At 47.3% G+C, this 21,747-nt stretch overlaps 1 protein-coding gene across 8 annotated transcripts in view; it reads right to left on the bottom strand.

Moving 5' to 3' along the window:
* PPP6R2 (protein phosphatase 6 regulatory subunit 2) overlaps positions 1 to 17,109 on the bottom strand; it is a 60,894-nt gene extending 43,785 nt beyond the window's left edge. For 7 of the 8 annotated variants that reach the window (XM_065945913.1, XM_065945919.1, XM_065945889.1 and 4 more), the window contains exons 1-2: positions 16,889 to 17,109; positions 1,670 to 1,796 (exon numbers count right to left, since the gene is read on the bottom strand). The gene's annotated coding sequence lies outside the window, so the exon portion shown is untranslated. Of the gene's footprint in view, positions 1 to 475; positions 594 to 1,669; positions 1,797 to 16,888 lie in introns of all 8 variants that reach the window. The other variant, XM_065945894.1, reaches the window with a different exon arrangement.
* Positions 17,110 to 21,747: the final 4,638 nt, after the last annotated feature.

The raw sequence follows: 21,747 nt of genomic DNA, 5'->3' as shown, positions 1-21,747 counted from the left end.
GCTGGCTCCGCTGGATGACCTGACCTCCTGTGCCTTTTGTGTCCTCGCCTGAAAACTGGGACAAGGAGCACCTCCCAGGAGAGCTGCTGTGAGGATGACTCAAGCTGCCCTCTGTGTGAGGAGCCCGAACAGGACTGGCACAACCCCTCCTCAGAGGTACTGATGGCAGAGAGAAGGAAACAGAGACAGGGCCAGCGTGCCGCCGAGGCTGGGCTCAGCAGTGGCCGGGGGCAGGCACAGCTTGCTCAAGGGAGCGGACCAGAGCCTCTCCCGGAGCCAGCTTCAGTGGCATCACACTGGTAGCTAAAGGTGGACATGAGGGAAGTTCTGCATTGCAGAATCAACAGATGCTGTAAGCAAGGAGGATTCTGACTCTCCCAGAGAGTCAGTAGTTAAACATTTATCAACACACCACTGAAACCTCACTGGTCTGGGAAAAAAATCACAACGCGAGTCCATGAAGAGCAGTGGATACCTGGACAATCAATCAATCCACAAACAAGATCATGTCTATACTGGATACAGTCCACTGGGGGCGGCAGGAGGGAGACCCAGAGAAAGGGGGTGGCTGGCAGGAACAGATGAATAAAAATCTAAAATCAGAAGTGAAAAGAAGAAATTACCACAAACACAAAGGTAAGTTTAAACGATTACCAAAGAATAGTTTACCTAAGACTACGCTGAACCATCTGGACTCTGGAAACCCACAGTCAAAGCCCTGTCAGATGCAGAACTGGCCAGAACCGGCCTCCAGAAGAGGGTGGACATGAGTCTGAGCAAACTCCAGGAGATAGTGAAGGACAGGGAAGCCCAGTGTGCTGCAGTCCATTGGCGTCGAAGAGTCAGACATGACTTAGAAACTGAAGAACAAGTCTCTTTCGACTTTTGAAGAGATAGCTTTTTTTTTTTTTTTTAAGTTTTACTTATTTACTTAGCTGGTTGCGATGGCTCTTACTTGCGGCACTCAGGATCTTCGCTGCACCGCGAGGGATCCTTCATCACAATGCGCGGATTCCAAGGTAGCGCGCGGATTCTCAGTGCAGTAAGCAGACTCTCAATGCAGTGCATGGATTCTCAACGCAGTGCATGGATTCTCAGTGCAGTGTACGGGCTTAGTTGCTCCACAGCATGTGGAATCTCAGTTCCCAGACCAAGGATTCTTGCCCACTGGACAAGCAGGGAAGTCCTCTTAGCTTAATTTTTAAAGCACTGAAGCACTCGCAATAAGTTATAACTATTGTAATTTATCCAGCTTCTAATTGGATTGCAATGGGAGAGCCTCTCAGGAGCTTCCACTACTGCTGGAGGCACAAGTCCTTCCCGCCCTGCCCACCGCCTGTACGGACTGTGCTCTGACGGGGTCCATGCTCACATCTAAGCCGGAGCCACCCGCTCCACACAGGTCACACAGAGCCCTCCCCGCACGACACACACACGACCGTCTCTGCTTCGTCTGGATAATGCTTTGGCTTAGAGGGACCAAGTCATCTTTCCACAACACAGCACCTCAAAACCAGACACACAAGGGCCAAAGAAAACCCAAAAGTCAGGAGACCATATACACACCTTTCAAAACTGAAATTTTTGTTGTCATTCATCCTTGAATGTCTCCTCATACCGTGTATTTGTATATACCACACAATTAACGAGAATCAAAAACAATTCTTACCTTCTGTGCAAACTCCTTGTTTAAATTTTATATTTAGACAAAATATAAAAACATCTGGGATTTTTTCTTGGAGTATATGCAACTTTAAGAAAAAATTTTTCATTCAGTAGATGTATAATCTCTTCACCTGAAAAATAAGAGAGGAAAAAAACCTTAAGTTCTATGTTTTTAAAGTCAACTCACCAAAATGATACAGAAAACCAAAGTTATTACCTTTACTAAGAATTCAGATTATCAGAACAATTTGTGACCAAGGATCTAAAAACTCCCTTGTCCTTGCTTGTTCTACAGGGACTGGTACCAGTGATACACACCCATCCTCTGGCTGGTTAACCAGCTCAATGGCTGGAATTTAAGGACAGGAGAAGGATCCCGGTGAAGCTGTCCAGTTCCACGCCTACACACTATCAACATCAACAAACACCCATCCTGATCACAAGATGACAGGACAACTTCCCCCACGGCTTTCAGAAAAAAAGTACTCCAAAGTGCTCCAGGTGGGATTGCTAAACATCATTTTCAAACAATGTGAGTAGCACTCCTCGGTGAAAATCCTGACTTCAAGGAGTGCAGCAAAAACGTGGACCAAGAGAGCCCCCAGCTGTTCACTCTTTATTTGTATAAAAGTCATGATTTTACCATTTGAAAGTCATACTTCAGCAATAAGGAGGGATGACCGTTCTAGAACATAAGAGCCTTAAGAGACTCATCAAATACAGTATTTAAATCTTGTTTGGGTCCAATTAAAATGAATCAACTTGAAGAGTGTATTTTTGATACTATTGGGGAAATCTAAATACAGACTGGTATTAGTACTAAGGAATTAATGTCAATCTCTTAGTTGTAAAAATAACATGGTCACTATGTTTTTAAAAACAAAAACCTCCCTTATCTGGCAGAAAAAATGAAGTATTCATGAGTGAAATGATATTATTTTTTGGATTTACTTTAAAAACACTTTACCAAAACACAAGAGCCAAACAAATTTTAAAGGTGTGACAGAACACCACCACCAACAAAAAAAAAAACTAGCCAAGTGCTGATCACTGATAAAGCTGGGAAATGAGCACAAGGGTATTCAGTGTTTTCTGGTGTATTTTTAAATTTCATATAAAAAGAAAAAAAAAAGCACTTGGAACTGTGCTAGTAAGCCAGCAGTAAGTCCACGTCACACCCTCAGACAGGGAAACAGCTTTTAAAACCGAAACAGAACAAAGGACCCTTCCTTTAACAGAGTCAGGAGGTCCAAGGGGGGCCTCAGCCGGCATTACTGGGTGAGTCACAGATTCCCGTGGAGGAAGGCTTCCCATTTGCCCAGCAACTCAGTCAGTAACAAACCGTCAGCACCCTGAACTCTCATTTCCTCCAAGGGACTTTTGCTCAAGAGCCCCTCCCAACTTTCTCCTTTTTCTCTGCACAGTAACCTTCGTCTTCTTTGTCTGGGAGAGTTGCCTATGGCTTTTGCTATTGCTTGGTTGCCCCGAACTGCTATTCTCAAGCTCCCACCCAATTCAAAATTGGCTTTTCAGCACTTTACACAGTTTTTAAAATAAAGAAGTATCTCTATAAGGGCTCTTAGACTTGTTTATTCTGACTCTGAACAGGGCACTTTTATAACTTTGCATCTTCTTGACACATTCTCCTCAGTGTGAGCTGGAGGAAGCCCAACAGCCGGGACATATGGCAGGGTGCGGCCGGGGACGGGGGTGGGGGGGTAGAGCCAGGGAACTGGGGGACTGAGGGGGTGCAGTCAGAGGGTGGTGGGGGGTGTGCAGCCAGGACATGGGGGTGCAGCCGGGGAATGGGGGTGCAGCCGGGGAATGGGGGTGCAGCCGGGGAATGGGGGGTGTGCAGCCAGGACAAGTGGGATGTGGCCAGGACATGGCGGGGTGCAGCCAGGGAACGGTGGGAGGGGGTGGGGGGTGGGTACGGCCGGGACATGGCGAGTGCGGCCGGGGAATTGGGGGGGTGCAACTGGGACATGGGAGTGCAGTTGGGGAATGGTAGGGGTTGTGCAGCCAGGACATGGGGGGGGTGCAGCCGGGGGACGGGGCGGCGGGGGAGGGTGTGCAGCCGGGGAACGGGAGATGAGGTTCCTCAGCAGGCAGGGACCCTGAGCACGCACCCCATGCTCGCACTGCCTGGCAGCGCCACCCTCTCCCGCGCCCTCCCTCCCAAAGCAAGCACCCTGTCCTCCTGCCCAGACCGCAGCAGGCTCTCGGATCTGGTGAGCAGCCTGCTTTTCCTGTGACCCCTTTCTCCCAAGCCCTACCCCACCTCCTTCCCTAAACAAGTGCATTCCCTGAGGTCCACACAGGCACCCCGAACTGGACAAGGGGCAGGCAGCACTCTCACAGGCCCAGCACCCGCTTCTGTGCCTCCTAATGCCTTCATTCAAGGATCTGTTTTTGATACTTTTGCTTTTAGCCGAGATGAAATAACAGGGACCAGATTTACAAATGAAATGGTTCTCAGGACACTGGCTACCTGGCAGTGGAAACAGTGATCCCTCAAGGAGGTAACAAGAGGAGCCCATCAACTGCCCAGCTTCCTGCCTGACAAGAGTTCTGGGTCACAGCAGAGGAACCAGGTGGATCCAGCAGTCCCCGAGGGGAAGAGAGAGCAGGAGTCCAGGGAGCAAGGCGCGAGCATTCCCAAGCATAGCACAGGGTGACAGAGGCACAGAGTGCGCCGAGGATGCACCTGCTCCGGCCAGGTACTGCTCAGCCCAAGTGTGTGAGAGCAGCAGCCAAGTCCAGGATTAGTGGGAACGACCCTCCAAATTCACATGGGGTCAAGGAGAGTTACTCCTCCTCCCAGTCACAGTGGCTATTTTCCTAACTTCAGGGCATTGCACAAAGTATTCGGAAGCCTCAGTGATGGGGCAAAATGAGACCTGGACCCCACCTGACAAAGCCTAAAAGCCAGACCCACAGAATCTAGCTCAGTTGGGAAAGAATCCCCCCGCAATGTAGGAGACCCTGGTTTGATTCTTGGGTTGGGAAGATCCGCTGGAGAAGGGAACAGCTACCCACTCCAGTATTCTGGCCTGGAGAATTCCATGGACAGAGGAGCCTGGCAGGTTACCTACCATCCATGGGGTCGCAAAGAGTCGGACACAACTGAGTGACTTTCACTTCATTTCATTTCACAGAATTAAACTCCTTCCAAGTAATTTAACAACATTCCAGAACAAAGGTCAAGAAAACAAATGTATAGAAAACAAAAATACCCAGCATCCAACAAGATAAAAGTCACACTATCTTGGCATCCAATCAAAAATGACCAGATATGCAAGGAAGCAGGAAAACACAAACCATAATCCAGCCAGAAATGACACAGATAGTAAAATTAATAGGCAAGCACATTAAGCAGTTGTTGTAACTGTATTCCATATGTTCAAAAACATAGAGGGAAGATGAGACATGCCAGAGACACGAAAAGACACACAAAGACCCAAAGAGGATCACAAACACACTCTCAATCCAACAACAGCCAGAAAGAGAGGACAAGGGCCCCGGGAGCACACGGTGAGCCCCGAGTCCAGGGCACGCCGGGGCGCCAGGCACCGCCTCACTCTCAGCACACCCCCGCTCCCCCTACCTGCCCCGCACCCCTACTTCCTGACTCACTGCCAGCCTCTGCAGCGGACACCTCGGCACATGGGCCTCTACCTGAAACACCCTTCCTCCACCTTCCTTACCTGGCAAATTCCTATCTGCCCCTCAAGCCCAAAATTCAAAGACAACCACTTTTATCAGGGTTTCTTGAATCCTTCCTCAGCACTATTACATGAGAATCAACACATTATAATCTAGTTTTAAGTATTTTTTATTTATCTTCAATCATGAAAAAAATATTTAAAACATTAAAAAGTCCAGAGAAAAATATTACAATATTCATGTATTGAGATCTAATAAATGTTAACTATTTGCTTACATATGGAGATGGTATATGTCTGACCCTGTGCGACCCCATGGACTGCAGCCCGCCAGGCTCCTCTGTCCATGGGACTCTCCAGGCAGGAACACTGGGTGGGCTGCCATTCCCTTCTCCAGGGGATCGTCCCCACCCAGGGGTCAGACCTGGGTCTCCCGCATTGTGAGTAGGTCCTTTACCGCCTGAGACACCACAGAAGACCACTGACATATGCCACCTACTTAAAAAAATGTTTCTAGAGTTCCCTGGTGGCATGGTGGGTCAGAATCTGCGCCACAGAGACCCACCACAGCAAGGCCCGGGGGCACCCACCCCAGCACACAGACGAGACCAGCAGGCAGTGCCTGCCTGGACCTGTTCTCAGCACCACACCCCTGGGAGAACCAAAACCGAAGGCGGCAGGGCAGGGCACGCTCTAGGGGGAGACTGTGCACTCTGGCTACACTGGGCCCTCGGTGCTGTGAATGGGCCCTGTCGAGCAGGGGCGAATGGGCGCTGCCCTCCAAGTGCGGTGTGCAGGCTTTTCACTGCGGTGGGGTTGCTGATCAAGGAGTGCGGGCTCTATGGTGCAGGAGCGTCAGGAGTTGTGGCACACGGGCTTAGCTGCCCCAAGGCATGTGGGATCTTAGTTCCCGGACCAGGAATCGAACCCGTGTCCTCTGCATAGGCAGCTGGATTCTTAACCACTGGCCCACCAGGAAAGCCTCTAGGCTGAGATTCTGGAAGGAAAAGTAACGTTAAACAGGCAGCTAAAAAGCAGTGCCAAATAGGCAGAAAAACTCAACAGCACGAGGGTGGAAACCAGGGCAATGAACAGAGCTGAGTCCAAACAAGAACACAAAAGGACTAAGTTAAGGAACACTGACGCAGGGTGACGCCTACCCTAAGAAAAGCAGCAACAGGAGCCACTCTCACAGGGACCTTATTAAAGGGCCAGTACCCGTGAGCCAAGTACGGCTCAGTGCAGGAGGCAACCTGCCACCAACTGCAGGTCACAAGTGAAGCTGCAGAGGCGGCGACCACGACAGGGCCAGCCCAAGGCGCCGAGGTTACTGCCACCTTTGTAACAGGAAGCCAGGCTGTCTGACAGCGAAGTCCATGCTCTCAGTCTCTACACAATACCAGATTCTGGCCCAGATTCCAGTCGATACAGGGAGAAAGGAAGGCATCGAAGAAGATGCAGTGGGCTGACTGAGACGGACGGAATGGAAGCAAAGGCACAACCCAGGCCTGGATGGTCCAGGGTGTCACCCAGCAAGCCCTCCAAGTAGAGTGCCCAGGGGCTTCACTGTGACGAGCTGGGGTCAGGCAGTGGCCACGGAGCATGACTTTCTGAGTGTGCTCAACGCCAATGAACCACATCCTTTAAAAGAGTGGGTCTCACAGGACAGGAAGTACATCTTAATGAAGAAACAGGCGCGCTCAGTGGGCTGACAGGTAGGAGTCAAGTTCCCAGAGGAGAGTAGACCAGAGGCGCTAAGGCCCCAGGAGCCACAGCTCGCCCCACACAGAGAAGGCACCTCTGCGGTACCCGCCAAGGAGAGGCTGGGGGAGCTGGGAGAGACCCCAGAGGACTGTCCTCAGGACTCAGGACAGGGCTGTACTCAGCAACAGCTTCCATGGGGAAACCTGTTGGAGCTTTACTCCTCACGTGCACACAGAACGCAGCCCGGCGAGCCGGCTTCCTCTCGGAAGCAAGCTTGCCTCTTCTGAGACAACCAGGACAGATGTTGGACAGACATGAACTCTGCACAACTCCTCGCATCAAAAAGCAAGTGTCCCTGCCCAGGACCCCCAGTCACCACAGGTGGGGAGGGATGCGGCGGCTCCAAGTGTCAGCTCTGAAAGGCCCCCCCAGCCCCTGCTCTCGCCCCCGAGGAGCCCTGTGGCCAGTGCAAAGAAGCCCTTCCAGCCTCCCTAAGGAAGACTGAACCCTGGAGAGCCTCGTCTAGCGAGGAGGCCCGGCTCCACACACAGAGCAGACTGGAGCCAGCACCACCCAAACTGGGCTCAACCCACCAACTCAGGAAAAAGTCATTTGATTCCTTCTGTTCCCTCCCAACCCTTCAACATCGTTATCCCCCAGTACACAGAAAAAGCACACGGTCTCAAGTGGGAACCCTCTAGTCTTCAGCTCACCAAATCTGCAACCCAAATCACAGTCCCTGCCTCCCGTCATTACAGCACAGAAAAGGCCTTGCTCCCACCAAGACAAACCACTGCACCCACGTGCTCAACCCCGCCCTTCACACCTTCTGGCCTGCCAGTCTCTCCTCCCTCACTGTGCACACACGTAAGTGTGCACACTCCCACCCCATAGACGGTTCTGCAATCCTGCTCACAGGAATGCTTCCCCAAGGGATGCCGGTTTGCACCATCCCCTCCCATCCAGCTCCTGCCCACCACGCCACCAGACTGTTTCTATTAAGGAAGTCAGTGCCCACCCAGGACCACCCCCCTCAGCATCTCCCAGCCTGGCACGGTGGAAGTAACAGTATGTCTTAGCTTCCTTGACACCACACCCTCCAGAGTCCTGCGGCCCCCAGAGCTACTCTGTCAGCTTCCACTTCCTCTGCTCAATCCATCAGTGGCATCTCCCAGCGTCAGTCCTGTCTCCCTCCTTGCCCTCTGCTGCACAGGTAATAACGCAGGGTTTAGAAGTGCAGCTCTCAGTTCTGATTCTAGGAAAACTGGAGCAGCTATATCACACTAATCTCCCTGCTGATAATAAGTACAAACTCTAAACAAAACATAAAAGCAGCTATTTGAAGATACCAGACACCACTCAAAAACATGCAATAAGTGGAGGGAACACAGTCACTGAAAGAACAAACCCCACGAGCTCTGCACTGAAGAGCTCCTGACGTAGTGTCGACCACAGGAGGAGAAAGTTCCAACCGATTTCAGGGCTACCAGGACGGCTGAAACTGAATGGGAAAATCAAAGAGAGAAGTGCATGTGTGTGCTCAGGCATGTCCAACTCTATGAGAGTGAAAGTGAAAGTCAGTCTTGTCCGACTCTGTGTGACCCCATGGACTATATGGTCCATGGAATTCTCCAAGTCAGAATACTAGAGTGGATAGCCATTCCCTCCTCCAGGTGATCTTGCCAACCCAGGAACTGAACCCAGGTCTTCCACATTTGCAAGTGGATTCCTTACCAGCTGAGCCACCAGGGAAGCCCAAGAATACTGGAGTGGGGAGCCTATCCCTTCTCCAGGGGATCTTCCCAACCCAGGCATCAAACCCAGGTCTCCCGCATTGAAGGTGGATTCTTTTAACAGCTAAGACCAACTCTATGCGACCCCACAGACCTCAGCCCACTAGGTTTCTCTGTCTGTGGGATTTCCCAAGCAAGAATACTAGAGTGGGTTGCCATTCTCTTTCCCAGGGATCTTCCCAACCCAGGGATCAAACCCACATGTCCTGCATTTGCAGGCCAATTCTTTACCACTGAGCCACCAGGGAAGCCCAAGACGAGTAAGGTCTGAGGACTAGATGTAAGACATGGTGATTACAGTTAATAACAAGGCACTGAAATCTGCTAAAACAAAACTTAAATGTTCTTACCATATACACGTATGTGTGTGTATATATTAAGACAGTGCTAGCTGTGACAATTAACTAGATAGAATTCCTTCACAATGTACACGTTTATCAAATCATCACAATGTACTTTTAATATATTAAATTTTTATTTGTCAATTACACCTTGATAAAGCTTGGAGGAAAAAAAAAAACTGAGCAGAAGACAGCTGTTGTGAGATGAAAGAGCTAAGCCAAGATTTGGCAGCTGCCCAGCACTGTGGAGACAGAATTCAGAGGTTAAATTTTGCTAAAATAGATGGGTTTTCTATTAAAACCTCAGAAGGGCCATGCCTTAGGAGCTAAAAGCTATGCCCTAAAACTTAGAACAAAACCAAAACAGATCTACTCTAGAAAAGCTTTGACAGGATTAAGATAATATTCCAGTCATTTAACAGCCTGCCCTAACAAAACTCAACACTCTTTAAGGAAAGATAACCTAAAACAGAGTTTCTAGCATACACTACCCACAATGTCTATTTTGCAATTAAAAAAAAAAAAAGTATTACACATGCCGAAAAGAAAAATATTACCCATGATCAAGAGAAAAAACAATCTACAGGAAGCAAAAATGACCATATATTGAAACTGGCAAATGAAAACTTCACAACAGTCATTATAAATATGTTAAAGGACTTTAGGAAAAGGGAACAGAAGAAATGACAGGTGGAGAATATTAGCAGAGAAATGCAAACTTGAAAGGAGAACCAAAAGGAAATTCTGGAACTGAAAAACTCAGTGAAAGTGAAAGTCACTCAGTCATGTCCAATTCTCTGCAACCCCCCAGACTGTAGCCTCCCAGGCTCCTCTGTCCATGGGATTCACCAGATCAGAATACCGGAGTGGGTAGCCATTCCCTTCTCCACAGGATCTTCCCAATCCAGGGATCAAACCCTGGGTTTGATCTTCCACACTGCAGGCAGATTCTTTACTGTCTGAGCCACTAAGGAAATCTGAAAAACAGCATCTGAAATTAAAATGTCACTGGATAGAATTAATAACAGAAAGGACACAAAGAAGAAAAGCCGTGAACTTGATGACAGATGAAAAGAAAATATACAAATGTAAAAAAAGAGAGAAAAACGAATTTGAAAATACCAACACATTCAAAACCTGTGGGACAATATCAGACAGTCTAAAATAGATACCACCAGAGTTCCAAGAGAAGAAAGATTAGGAGGTAAAAGAAATATTTAAGAGGCAGTGGCCAAAAAGTTTCCAAAGGTGATTAAATACATCAACCCATAGATCCAAGAAGGATAAATACAGAAACACACCTAGAAAATTATACCCAAATGGAAAAAAAGTTTTTAAGAATTTATTTAATAAAAATAAATACATATCTTAAACACAGAAGGAAAAAGGATATCGGGTAAACAAAAGTAAGAATGACAGCTGACTCCTCATCAGAAACAACAGAGGCTAGAAGACAATGGAGTGAGGACTTCCCTGGCGGTCCAGTGGTTAAAGCTTCACATTCCAACGCCAGGGTCAGGTTTGATCCCTGGTTGGGAGTGCTAAGATCCCACATGCTTTGTGGACAAAAAACAAAACAAAAACCCATAAAGCAGAAACAATATTGTAACAAATTCAATAAAGACTTTAAAAATGGTCCACATTAAAAAAAAAATCTTAGAAAAAAACCACAACGCAATAATTTTTTCAAAGCACTTAAAGAAGAAAGCTATCAACCTGGAATTCTATATTCAGGAAAAATACCTTTCAAAACTGAAGGGTAAGTAAACACTTCTTCAGACCGACAAAAATGGAGTGATTCTGTCCCCAGCATACCCACAACATAAGAAATACTAAAAAAAAGTGCTTTAAGCCAAAGGAAAATGATGCCTTATAGAAATTCAATCCACAAAAAGGAATAAAAAACTTCCCAACTCATTCTTTGGGACCAGTATTACATAGATACCAAAGCAAAAAATATCATATGGGGAAAAAAATCATACACAAATATCTCTTATAAACATATATATGATCTATGCAAAAAAATTTCTTAACACAACCCTAGGAAACAAAAATCCAGCCACCGTTTTTGGGTGTTTGTCTCTTGGCCGGCGGAGGTGGTGGTGGGGGGGGGCCATGCCTGGTGGCGTGCAGGATCTTAGTTTCTTAGTTCCTCAACCAGGGAATTCCCCCCATACCCCCACACTAAGGGCATTTATCCAAAAATGCAAAGTTACTTTAACATCTGAAAATTAATTAACATAACACACTACACTGATGGGGCTTCCCTGGTGGCTCAGATGGTAAAAGAATCTGCCTGCAATGTGGGAGACCCAGGTTTGATCCCTGCGTCAGAAAGATTCCCTGGAAAAGGGAATGGTGACCCAATCCAGTATTCTTGCCTGGAGATTCCATGGACAGAGGAGCCTGGGAGGGTATGGTCCATAGGATCACAAAGAATGGGACTTGACTGAGCAACTAACACTAACACTTTCACTTTCATTACACTGATAAGATAAAGGACAGACACCAAATAATCATCCCAACAAATGTAGAAAAGGCACTGGACAAAATCCAACACCCTTTCGTGGTAGAAACATCCCCTAAAACAAACTAGAGGGCAACCTCCTCAACCACTGAAGACCCACTATCACCACACTTCTATTCCACATTATATATTAGAGGTCCTAGATGGTACTACAAAGAAAAACAAACAAAAGGCATAATAATTGGAAAGGAAAAGTAAAACTGTCTTTATTCACAGATGATATGATTATGCAGATAGAATACAAACCTACCATGAGAATTGATAAATAAACTGAGCAAAGTTGCAGGATACATGATTAGTATACATAAACCAATTGTGGTTTTGCACATGAACAAGTAACTGAAAAAATAATATAAAAATATTTTAAATAACATCAAAACTATCAAATACGTACAAACATACTGAATGAAAAAAGTGATCTTTCACACCAAAAAATTACAAAATGTTGCTGAGAAAAATTAAGGAAAATTTAAATAAATGGAGAGATGTACCATTTGCACAGAAGACTCAGTTAATAACTCAATTCTAAAATTGATATGGACTTCCCCAGTGGCTCAGTGGTGAAGAATTCTCCTGAAATGCAGACTTGGGTTTGATTCCTCGGTTGGGAAGATCCCCTGGAGAAGCAAATGGCATCCCACTCCAGTATTCTTGCCTGGAGAAGCCCATGGACGGAGAAGCCCATGGACGGAGAAGCCTGGCAGGCTACAGTCCATGGGGTTGCAAAAGAACTGGACAAGCCTTAGACTAAACACCACCACCACCGATCTAGAGATTCCATGTGATCCCAACCAAACTCCTAGCAAAAATTCATGTCCAAATTGAAGAGCTTATTCTAAAACTGGCAAGACAACTTTGTAGAGGAATAAAAGTGAAAGTTTTATACTATCTGAGTTCCAAACTGACCGTAAAATCACAGCCATTAAGACAGCATGGTGTTGGCATAGGATAAAAAAATTGACCAATGGAACATAATAGAAAGCCCAGAAATAAACCTGCATACACATATTCAATTAATTCACAACAAAGGTTCCAGTGCAATTTAACGAAGACAGTCTCTTCAACAAAGGATGCTAGAATGATTATATAATTCATATGGGGGGAAAATGTACCCTTTTCCACTTCACACAAAAAAGACACAAGATGGATGGATCATTCATAAAGGAGATCAGTATTTGCCTGGAGGTGGAGGGGCAAAAAAGGGTTGGCAGGAGGGATTCCAAAGGGATGTGAGGAAATTTGGGAAATGATGGATACATTCAATATCTTGACCGTGGTGATGATTTCACAGGTATGTGCATATGTCAGAAGTTATCAAATTTTACACTTTAAACATGTGCAGTTTAGGGACTTCCCTGGTGGTCCAGGGGCTAAGACTCAGCGCTCCCAATGCAGGGGGCTGGGTTCAATTCCTGGTCAGGGAACTAGATCCCACATGCCACAAGATCCCATTTGCTGCAACTGAGACCTGGCACAGCTAAACAAATAAAATGAACATTTTTTAAAAACGTGTAGTTTACTGTATGTCATCTGTTATCTCAAGATAGCTGTTTAAAAGAAAAAGAGTACTCATAAATACAAAATACAAAAAACTCAAATACAAAAGCTACCACTATAAAGCTTCTATGAAAACAAAAAAGTGGACAGTGTCTTCACAATTCTGATGCAGGCACAAGTTTCTTACAACACATGATAAACATAAAAAGAAAATACTGACAAATTTACTTCACCCAAATTAAAATTTTCTCCTCATAAAAAGATACCATTAACAAATAAATAGGCTGAGACTTCCCCAGTGGTTGAGAATCTGCCTGGCAATGCAGGGGACACAGGCTCCATCCCTGTGGAGGAACTAGGATCCCACGTGCCACAGGGTAAGTAGGCCCACTCACAGCACAACCACTGAGCCCGCACATGCCGGGACCCATGGGGCAACCACCAGAGAGCCCAGGTGCCACAGTGAGACCTGTCGCAGCCAAATAAACAATTGTTTTCAGGAAAAAAAGAATCAGGCAAACTACAAAATAGGAAAAAACATTAAGCCCTCACTTCCTGTCCTCCTCCCACTCCCTCACTGTATATGTATCCACATCATAAAAGACTCATAATCAGAATTTTTTTTAAATTGCTAAAACTGAATAATAAAGACAAACCAACAAAAAGCGGACATAAGACTAGACACTTCACAAGAGATATACAAATGGTTGGAAAGCACATGAAAAGTCACTCACCATTGTTTTTTTCATTTTATTTATTTATTTATTTATTTTTGGCTGTGCTGGGTCTTCCTTGCTATGTGGGCTTTTCTCTAGTTGCAGTAAGCAGGGAATACCCTAGCGTCTCACTGCAGTGGCTGCTCTTGTTGCAGAGCACAGGCTCTAGAGAGCACGTGGGCTCCGAAGTTGTAGCTCCCGGGCTCCAGAGCACAGGCTCAATAGTTGTAGTGCACAGGTCTAGTTTGCTCCACAGCATGTGGGATCTTCCCTGATCAGGGATCAAACCTGTGTCTCCTGCATTGGCAGGGAGAGTCTTTATCACTGACTCACCAGGGAAGCCCCACTGTTGTTATTAAAACCATAATGAAACACCACTACCACCAGAATTAAAATTAAAGACTGATAATATCAACTGTTGGTATGGATGTGGAGAAACTAGAACTCTCATACGTTACTGACGGGAGTATAAAATGGTACCAGTTTGGAAAACTCACAGTTTCTAAAAAGATTAAACATAAATCTATTCTATGATCTAGCAATTCCATTCCCACACATTTACCCCAAAGAAATAACACATATCCACAAAAGAATGTACAATAAACTTAGTGACTAGTTACAACAGCCAAAAGGTGAAACCAACCCAAATATCAATAAGAAAAACATTTTCACACAAAGGAATATTATTCAAATGAAAAGCACAACTATAGATACAGGAATCAAAATCATTATATTTCAAAAATATACTGAGGAAAAGAAGACAGACACAGAGATTTCCCTGGTGGTCCAACCGCTAAAACTCCACGCTCCCAATGCGGGTAGCCTGGGTTCCATCCCTGGTCAGGGAACTGGAGCACATGTGCCACAGCTGAGAGTCTGCATGCTGCAACTAAAGATCTTGCATACCTCAACTAAGACCCAGCACAGCCAAATAAATAAATAAACAGAGACGTAAAAGACCATATATTGTACTTTCTGGCTCCATTTATATGATGCTGAAGGACCTGCAAAATTAGTCTAAAAAATAGAGATCAGAATCAGAAACTGTTACCTTTCAATTTTGAAGAATGGCTTTAACAACTAAAAAGGAACACAAAAAAGAAACCGCACTGAAAAAATAGGAAAAAAAAAAAAAAAGGAAACAAACAAACAAAAAAGAAACTGCACTCACTCCCAACATCCTGTCTCTTCCTCTGTTATTCATATGTTGATGGCACTCCCCAACTCAATCTGCAAGCCTGGGTCCCCTCACAACCCAGAGTCAACAGCCTATAAGGAACAGACAACTGGAAGGCCAATGTTTTAACCAAGGCTCTGAGTGTCTCTGAGTGTCTCCCCTTTACCCTGGCCACATATCGGTCTTATCCAGGTTCCTGGAGGAGGTCCAGCATCTTTTCATCTGCTGCTGCCTTACCCCAGAAGGCTCCTCTTGCCTTCCAGGGTTTAGCTGACATTAGAGAAGCCAAAAGGGAAGGCAAGCCAAAAAGGAAGGGACATGAAGAAGAGGGGAACAGCTGAGAGTACCAGTGAGGACTCAGGCCCCGATAAGCCAAGGGCAAGGCAGGAAGAGGCCACGAGGGGAGGGGAGTGAGTGAGTTAAAGTCGCTCAGTGGTGTCCGACTCTTTGCGACCCCATGGACTGTAGAGTCCACGGAATTCTCCAGGCCAGAATATTGGAAAGGGTAGCTTTCCCCTTCTCCAGAGGATCTTCCCAACCCAGGGAACGAATCCAGGTGTCCCACATTGCAGGCAGATTCTCTACCAGCTGAGCCACAGGGAAGGGGGGAGGTGCCAGGTGGATAAGAGTAGCAGGCTGGAGAAGGCCCTACGGACAAGGCAGGTGGCTACAGGGACAGAACAGCGCGGGGCAAAGTGAAATGCAGGAACTAAGTGTAAGTGACAGACTGGACGAGCTGGTGGTGACAGACCAGGGGTCAGCATCGAAGTGGGAGCGGTCAGTAACAAGTCTGTGGACGCTCCAGGGAGTTAGCCTGTGAAGACACAAAGTGGAAGGGGGGTTGTGTGGAGGACCTCACAGTGATGGTGCAAGGACATTCACGAGGCCTGTACAGTGCATAAGGGAAGGCGACACGTGTGAAGGAGAGGTGATGGAGGAGGAAATGGGGCAGTGAATGGGCACTAGGCGAGGTCGCTCCGTCGTGTCCCACTCGGCGACCCGTAGACTGTAGCCTACCAGCCTCCTCCATCCATGGCATTTTCCAGGCAAGAGTGCCGGAGTGGGCTGCCATGGAAGAAGTAAGGAGATGACAGATGGAGATAGGTGACCAGAGACACAGGAGCCCTAACAGTGACGGGAAGGGGGCAGTGAGGGGAGAGGAGGCAGTGAGTGGTGAAGGGGAGGAGACGACAGAGGGCTCAGGCGAGCAGAGCGCCACATGGCCAGGCAGGAGAAACGGCGGCGGGCAAGGAGGCGGTGGCACTGAGGGGGAATCTCGCCCGCAAGTGGGATACTGACTGTGGGGGCCCTGGCAGCACGGGGGAAGGAAGGACAGAAATGCGAAACTACAGGGGGGAGAGTCTTTCGGGGGTCACTGACGGTGGGGACTCCGACTGGGAGGGCACCACAGGTGGGGTGGCCGCTGCTTTGGGGTCAGGGTGGGAGGGCCCTGCCGTGGGGTCGCGGGTGGGGCGGGCTTTAGGGAGCGAAGACCACAGCTCTGGGGGCGCTAAGGAAGTGGAGGGGCGGCCACCGGCGGGAGGCCACGGCGGGCGGACGGTGACAAAGTGTCAGTCGGCGGCGGGCACGTGTGGAGGACAGCGACGGGGCGGGCGCTAAAGGGGGAGGGCCGACCGGGTGGGCACTGAGCTGGGGACGCTGACAAGGGCTGGCATTGACACGGCGAGCGTCACGGCGGCAGCGACGAGAGAGGGGCGGACGCTGACACGGGGACCCTGAGGCGCGGGCCCCGCCGGCTCCCGCAGGCCAGCACCGCCGGCTCTGAGCCGCGGCCGCACTCACCTGCCCGCGGCGGCTCCTCGGAGGCCCGGGTGGAGGCCAGGGACCGGGCGGAGGCGAAGCCCGGGCGGCCTGGAGTAGGCCGCGCGCACATGGGCCCGGCCGGGCTAGGCGCCCACAGACACTGCGCCCACAGATCCGGCGCGGCCTGCCGGCGCCTGAGGACCGGCTCGGGCCGCGGGCCGCGCTCTGCTGGCTCCAAAATGGCGGTGGCGGCGGCCGTCCGCGCGCACGCCGGGGGCGGGGCCTCGTGTCGGGATGGGGCGGGGCCCTGTGTGGGTGGAGCGGCTGCGGGCGGGGCCGCGCCGAGGGCGGGGCCGCAGTTGGTGGGCGTGGCCGCGGGGGTCGGAAGGGCCTCGAGAGGTAAGGGCGGGCGTGTCTTCCTCCTTTGGTCGCTCTACGTAAACATCTCCTCCTCTGTCGTCCGCTTTCTCCTCCTGCCTTCAATCTTTCCCAGCATCAGGGTCTTTTCAAAAGAGTCAGTTCTTCGCATCAGGTGGCCAAAGTATTGGAGTTCCAGCTTCAGCATCAGTCCTTCCAATGAGCATTCCAATGAACATCCAATGAACATCCTTTAGGATGGACTGGTTGGATCTCCTTGCCGTCCAAGAGACTCTCAAGAGTCTTCTCCAACACCACAGTTCAAAAGCATCAATTCTTTGGCCCTCAGCCTTTTTTATAGTCCAACTCTCACACCCATACATGACTACTGGAAAAACCATAGCTTTGACTAGACAGACCTTTGTCAGTAAAGTGATTTCTCTGGTTTTTAATATGTTGTCTAAGTTTGTCATAGCTTTCCTTCGAAGAAGCAAGTTTCTTTTAACTTCAAAATGGATCTGATCCCTGGCTTTACCGAGCCTTGTCAGCAGAGGGTGCTGCAGAGGTTGCCAGAGAAGGTTTGCTACAGGGCCGCTCCGCTGGCCTCAGGTGCCACTTCCCCATGGTCCCACATTTGCCTAGACAGCTCCCCCCAAACATCTTTCCCAGGAAGACCGCAGGGTGGATTTCTGGCAAGTTCTGTAGGGTGATCGTTCAGGAAATGGGGGTTAAAAGCGTCAATCTTACAACCGAGAATAGAGTACAAGCCCTGCAAGCAAAGACCTCCCCCCCAGCTCCGAGGCTGGAGGTGCAGTAGGCAGAGTTTCAGAATAGGGTCCAGTGCTTGCGATGCTCGGGCTGGTTGTCCTGCTGTGAGAGCCGGCAACCCTCAGCCGGATCATGATGCTCTTCTGGGATCAGCTAGGGCCCCTCTCCTCTCCCACCCACCCTGAGTTCCAGTCCCTCCACTTCTAACTGGAGCCCCTCTCCCCGCAGCCCTAGTCTTAGAACAGTCTCTCCCACCAAACTCACAGCAGCAGCCTCCGGGCGGGCTCCCTGCTGCTACCCTGCCATACTTGCTGGAGGCCAGCTTGTCGTAGTCAGCACAGCACCCAGTGGAAACAAGTCCAACCACAGCCCTCCCCCAGGGGCTCCAGTTTCACACAGCATGAAAGCCAGTCGTGCCGCCACCCACAGCTCCTACACAGTTGGGTCTCATTTGTGCTCTGCCCGTGTTCATTTAGCTCCAAATCATGACACCCTCCTGCCACAGGCCATTGTCTGTGCAACATGTCACACCCTCCAACTGTCCCCGTGCTAACTGACCTCCTACATCTTACTCCATCATCCCCTTCTCCCTGAGGACTTCCCTGGCCTCCCTACTTAAGATCTCAAGCCTCCGTACACACATGCACATGTACACACGTGCACATGTACACATCTGCACACACACACACACATGCACATGTACAGACGTGCACGCACACGGGCACACTCACAGCCCCTCTGCCTGCTTGGTTTTTCCTCCTTGTATCAGCAGTTGGGGTTCAATAGCAAGACCACACAGTGACTTCAGGGAAAGTTTGACATAAAAACTCCTGACAGTGAGATTAACTATAAAGAATGCTATATTCAAGAAAGGACAGAACACTCCCTGCTCAGTGCTCCCAGGACCCAGCTCCATTATTGCAGAGCAACAGGGAAAATTGGATCTGGATCTGAGGCAGTAAGTGGAAAGTGGACAAGTCTGACCTTCTGGAAAGTCGGCTTCTGTTTGCAGCCTTTGAAACATACCTGAACTTCCTATCAACAAAAACAATGCTATATTTTCACCTAACAAGGTACATCTATTCTTACTGTAAGTGAAGAAGTCTCACTTTCCCCCGAGGGAGAGCATCTGTGCAGTCCCAGCAGCCACTGCATCATCACTGACTCCATTCATCACTCCTCAGATTGTCACTCTCCCACTGAGTATTCTCTTATGCTCTCAAAACTAAATAGTAAAGTTAACTTTTGACAACTTGTGTATTTTTTAACTACATTTATTATTCACTTCAGTTCAGTCTCTCAGCTGTGTCTGGTTCTTTGTGACCCATGGACTGCAGCACACCAGGCCTCTCTGTCCATCACCAACTCCCTGAGCTTGCTCAAACTCATGTCCATTGAGTCAGTGATGCCATCTCATCCTCTGTTGTCCCCTTCTCCTGCCTTCAATCTTTCCCATCATCAGGGTCTTTTCTAATGAGTCAGTTCTTCACATCAGGTGGCCAAGTATTGGAGCTTCACCTTCAGCATCAGTCCTTCCAATGAATATTCAGGACTGGTTTCCTTTAGAATTGACTGGTTTGATCTTGCAATGCAAGGGACTCTCAAGAGTCTTCTCCAACACCACAATTCAAAACCATCAATTCTTCAGCACTCAGCCTTCTTTATGATCCAACTCTCACATCTGTAAATGACTACTGGAAAAACCATAGCTTTGACTAGATGGACCTTTGTTGTTGCAAAGTAATATCTCTGCTTTTTAATATGCTGTCTAGGTTTGTCACAGCTTTTCTTCCAAGGAGAGTTTTTTAATTTCATGGCTGCAGTCACCATCTGCAGTGATTTTGGAGCCCCCCAAAATAAAATCTCTCACTGTTTCAGTTGTTTCCCGATCTACTTGCCATGAAGTGATAGGAACGGATGCCATGATCTTAGTTTTCTGAATGTTGAGCTTTAAGCCAAATTTTTCACTCTCCTCTTTCACTTTCATCAAGAGGCTCTTTAGTTCTTCACTTTCTGCCATAAGGGTGGTGTCATCTGCATATCTGAAGTTACTGATATTTCTCCCAGCAATCTTCATTCCAGTTTGTGGTTCATCCAACCCAGCATTTCACATGATATGTACTCTGCATAGAATAAATAAGCAGGGTGACAACATATAGCCTTGATGTACTCCTTTCCCAATTTGGAACCAGTCTGTTGTTCCATATCTGGTTCTAACTGTTGCTTCTTGACCTGAATACAGATTTCTCAGGAGGCAGGTAAGGTGGTCTGGTATTCCCATCTCTTGAAGAAGTTTCCAAGATTGTTGTGATCCACACAGTAAAGGCTTTAGCATAGTCAATGAAGCAGATGTTTTTCTGGAATTCTCTTGCTTTTTCTATGATCAAACGGATGTTGGCAATTAGATCTCTGGTTCCTCTGCCTTTTCTAAATCCAGCTTGAACATCTGGAAGATATCAGTTCACATACTGTTGAAGCCTGACTTGAAGAATTTTGAGTATTACTTTGCCAGTGTGTGAAATGAGTGCAATTGTACCCTAGTTTGAACATTCTTTGGCATTGCCTTTCTTTGGGATTGGAATGAAAACTGACCTTCTCCAGTCCTGTAGCCACTGCTGAGTTTTCCAAATCTGATGGCATATTGAGTGAAGCACTTTAACAGCATCACCTTTCAGGGTTTGAAATAGCTCAGCTGGAATTCCATCACTTCCACTAGCTTTGTTCACAGTGATGCTTCCTAAGGCCCACTTGACTTTGCACTCCAGGATGTCTGGCTCTAGGTAAGTGATCACACCATCATGGTTATCTGGGTCATTAAGATTTTTTTGTGTAGTTCTTCTGTGTATTTTTGCCACTCCTTCTTAATAACTTCTGCTTTTGTTAGGTTCATATCGTTTCTGTTCTTTATTGTGCCCATCTTTGCATGAAATGTTCCCTTGGTATTTCTAATTTTCTTGAAGAGATCTATAGTCTTTTCCATTCTTTTGTTTTCCTTATTTCTTTGCATCGATCACCTAGGAAGGCTTTCTTATCTCTCCTTGCTGTTCTTTGGAAGTCTGCATTCAGACGGGTATATCTTTCCTTTTCTCCTTTGCCTTTCGCTTCTCTTCTTTTCTCAGCTATTTGTAAGGCCTCCTCAGACAACCATTTTGCCTTTTTGCAAAATGTGTATGTATTATTCCAACTCATTTAACATTTCTAATTGAAGTATAGTTGATTTACAATATTGTGTTAGTTTCTGCTGTATAGCAAAGTAAATCAGTTACACGTACACATTCACCCACTCTTTTTTAGATTTCCTTCCCATTTAGGTCACCACAAAGCATTGAGTAAAGTTCCTTGTGCTATACAGTAGGTTCTTGTTAGTTATCTATTTTATATATGGTATCAATACTGTGTATATGTCAATTCCAACATTGTGTATTTCTTAAAAATGGAAAATGGAGAAAAGATAACAGTTAGTTTATATATATTATACATGCAAAAAGAAAACATGCTAAGCTACTACAATTCTGGTTTCTGAAATTGGTCACAAGATGTAGTTGATAGTTACAGCTTTTCCATAGAATTCTCTTCCCATAGTGTACACAGAACAGTTAGTACAAAGCGAGGCTGAATCCACAATTTCTGGACAGAAGGACCAAATAAAATAAACTCTATCACTATAAATACCAAAAGCAAAATTATTCACCAATCAATCAGAAAAAGTAAAACTGTGATATAAAATAAATGTGCCTCTGGAGCACGGTCGGAACAGGAAGAACCATGGCCTG

This window comes from Muntiacus reevesi, chromosome 1 (genome assembly GCF_963930625.1).
Source record: "Muntiacus reevesi chromosome 1, mMunRee1.1, whole genome shotgun sequence".
Taxonomy (NCBI): Eukaryota; Metazoa; Chordata; class Mammalia; order Artiodactyla; family Cervidae; genus Muntiacus; species Muntiacus reevesi.
This window is presented reverse-complemented; position numbering and strand designations above follow the sequence as displayed.